Source organism: Strix uralensis, chromosome 11, assembly GCF_047716275.1.
Source record: "Strix uralensis isolate ZFMK-TIS-50842 chromosome 11, bStrUra1, whole genome shotgun sequence".
Lineage (NCBI taxonomy): Eukaryota > Metazoa > Chordata > Aves > Strigiformes > Strigidae > Strix > Strix uralensis.
In genome coordinates this window covers 19,314,182-19,318,118 of record NC_133982.1, presented here as the reverse complement: position 1 = coordinate 19,318,118, position 3,937 = coordinate 19,314,182, and positions in this window count along the sequence as shown.

Genomic DNA, 3,937 nt, shown 5'->3' with positions numbered 1-3,937 from the left:
CTACTCTGTGTCATCATTAAAAAACCCATGAATTCTCAAGAACCAGCTGTGGAGCAGAGTGACCTTAGGACTTCCTCAACAATAACTGTTTTTGAGAACAAAATCATGCCTACAGTACATATGAACCTTTTCATCTCCGTATGCTTGTATTCAGTTTTATTTCCGTTTTGCTAATACAGTAACTAATTAAATCCTCTTGCTGTGGGATGAACATAAGCTTAGCACCTCAGATCTCCCTGGCCTGTGCTCCCTGGTGCTTCTCCATCCTGTGTTAACAAAGGTCCATCTGGCTGGGGTGAAGATACCTTCAGTATTGGCCTGCTGGGCTTCCCACCAGTGTGTACTGAAAAGATGCAACCTGAACTAGACAGCTGGTAGCAGTTTGCAGTATGGGCTGTTTAGTAAAACGATGGTGATACAGTTCTTTATCAAACTATTTCACTCCACCAAATGAAAGATGCAGAGTAAGATGTGTTCATGTATCACAAAGGGTTGTGTGAACAGAAGCTGAGACGACGCTGTCAGTGGTGGTGCATGCGGTGGAGCGTCCTCCAGCTCCTCTCAGCTCTGCAGTGCTGCCAGCTGTGCTGCCTGACAGAAGGGAGACATACTCTTAAGACTCAAGACCTTTGGGGAATAGATGTGATGAGAAAATTGGACCCTTTTTTCCCACAATGTCTGTCCTGGCAGTAATTTAATCCCTTCTTCATTTCTGAACCTCTGTTAGCATATGGAAAGCAACAGCAACAAAAAAAAGATGGGGCAGGCTTTGCATGTGGCAGACCTATTTCTAGATTTGTCTGCAAGGCTGTTTGAGTTCACCGGTCGCATTAGGCTCAGCACTGTGCCATATGGCACGGCCTGCCATGGACATCTGCAAAGCTACGCTGAAGCCAGTAATTTTCACAGCGGAAACCTGGATCCCAAATCTGATGGATAGATGTTTTAAATGTGTATATTAAGTCCAGCCCCATTCAACAAGCTACCTGCTTCTACCCCACCAAAACCAGTGGATGCTTTTAGTGGTGTCCTGTCTCAAGGTTTAAGCATGGAGGTTTATCTGGGATCCTGAGACATGTTTACATGGTTTTGGTTAGTGTGACACTAGGTGTGACTGCGTGAGTGCTGCTCCAGTTCTACTTTAGACACAAAATTGAGAGACCATGTCAGCATAACAGAACATAATCAGAGGCTAACACCTCTTGCTGGCCACATTGAAAATGAGAGGAAGCCATGGTGTTTGGTTTAAAGCTGAATACTAATTTTTTGAACTGTATTTTATTAGGATGCTTTGTGCCACATAAATCAAATGGCTACCGTGAAAGCAAACTTTTTATCCAAAAACTCTGCACCTTGTGGGTTAACTTTTCTGATGCATTCTTATATAAGAGGGTTTTTCTGGTTTTATTATTGTTTGTTCAATTAGATACGAATTTAGTCACAACACTTTCCGGCCCTTTGAATTAGCTTTTGATCTTGCTATCTGAGCTTTGATTTATTCACTAGACTAAGGGCTAGCTTAACTCGTATGTATTTCACTACAGATGATACCAGGTGAACAACTGCGTACAAAAAGGCCAGCATATGATGATGAAGAGACTTCAGAGCCAGCACTAACAACTGTACAGAAACAAAGTGCTTAGAGAGAAGTGAGGATGTGGTCATAAGTTTTGCTGTGTGGGAGTTCAAAATGCGGAGGAAAGTAAAAAGCAAGAGTTCGGATGCAAAGTACAGGCCCCCGTCCAGCACAGCCACAGATAGGCACCAACCTTTGTCCTTGTGGGCTCGCTGGAGCTGCTGGAACTAATTGGTATAGGAAAAGCAAGCGAGCTTTGAAGGCTTTCAGGACTTGAGGCAATGAGTGTCCCAAACTTCTTATCTGGCCAATCACATTTCAATACATCATGGAGCCATTCTCTCCTGCTTTCACTCCAAACCGCCCTTTTGGCTACAGCTGCAGTGGGAAAGGATGAGGATTTAACATACTGTATCATTTGGACCAAGAGGAACTGGTGCTTTGTTTCTTGCCAGCCTCTCCTGGGTCAGGAGGAGATCATCACAGGCTCATCGGCCAGGCTGGGGGAGCCGCAGGACCCTGGCTGATGCAGATAGCTCTTAACATTTGGCTGGTGGGGATAGTAAAACAATATTTATGTATATTGTCTTGAGAATCATGGAGCTAAATAAATGTGACAGCTTTCATTTGACATTCCCAGCCTTGCCGCTGTCGCTCAGGGTTTTTCTTTTTGCCACATAACATGAAATCACTGTCAGTTTGATAGTATATAGCTGTGTTTCCAAAGCACAAAGGTTAGGGGGTTGGTAGGTGCGTCAGAATTATTTACGTTTGCTATGCATAAAATGGCACTTGGGGAGCAAGGCAGGCTGCCAAGAAGGAGAGGAATCGAGGCTGTCTGGTTGCTCTGTTGTATCTCTCCATGCTGGATTGTCAGGGTAGGATTTATAAAAATTGCTTCAAAACAGTATCATCTTTCCTCAAATGGACATGCCCCCGTGTGTTGCAGTGAATGCCATTATTGCTATTCTCATGACAAAGCGTCTATCAATCTCTACTTTGTTTATAAACAAATCTGCCTGCCCTGCATAAGAAATGGATAGGCTAAGGAAAAAAAAAAAACATTAGCAAAGGAATAAGTTAATTATATTTCAGAATCTCAGCAGGGAATGCTATCTCAGAGTATTCTGTAAGATCTGACCAGAGGAGTTATAATTAAAAAATGTCCCCAGGGAGGAACTTGTAAATTATTTACTGTAAGGGGCTTTTCCAGGCTCTTTTAGTTTAATTACACACTCTGAAAGAGAAAGGCCTCAGAAACAAATTAACTAAGAGGTTGAAATGGCTTTGTTAAAATCATGTTCACGGCTAAGCAAGTGAAAGACCGTGAGCAAGGTTCAAATATAGGACAGATCTTTGGAAGCTGGCATTACTCATGGTTTAAAAATCATATGGCAAGCACCGAAATGCCCGTGCATAGAAAATGGAGTCACTGGCCAGTATTTCCAGTGGCCTCAGAAGACTTTGTATGTAGTCCAGATTTGACAGTGCCTCATGTCCTCATGGCCATTTGCTTTGTAGGGGGAGGAACTGACTTCTGTGTGCTTTTTGATACGGTACGGATGAAATCCTAGCAGAGGGAGATGAAAGATTAGAGGTGATGGAGAGGCAGAATAAGAGGATGCTGGGATGGTATGAATTTTCCATCACTCTCACACCACCTATGGTATTTCAGCTCAAAACAGCCTGGTTAACCCTCAGTGGAAGGTGAGTTGAATGTGGCCCTTGGTGCCAAGAGTCAGGCACCCATGCTATTAGCGGTTGTGTCTTTTTGAAATGCATGAGTGAAACATGACTTGCTTGCCCCTCCCACATGGAACACGGCTTAAGTGTCTGCTACTGAAGTTGGCCTTTGCTGGAAGACAGCTGGCATGATCTCTGGTCAGGTGTGGAGAATGGAAGTGAAGAGGCCTGAGCTCTCCCCTCATCTCAACCACTGACCCATTGCTTGGCCAAGAGGGAAGCATTATCTAATATCTGTTTGCTAAGGAATAAGGCAGCCAGTAATACTATACCTGTCTGCCTGTTGATGCCAGATTTTATGTATGTGATGGTCTTTCAGCGGCGGTTGTCCTTGCATTTATTTCCCTCTGAAAAAAATCACATCTGCTGTGGCCCCCTTACCAAAGAGCCAACTGGCTGAGCAGAGCAGCCAGCCAGGCATAGCTGCTGGTGCATGCGTGCTTGTTAGCCCATATACATGAGTATAGCATTTCTCTTCTCCTTGTGTCTCCTTTTTCTTTCAAATTTATTGCACTTACATGTCTTGCTTAGATGGAAACCACCACAGAGTTAACAGTCTCTCTACCTTCTGCATGTGTACAGTCTTCAACACATGCCATTTGATTATAGCCTGAGGGT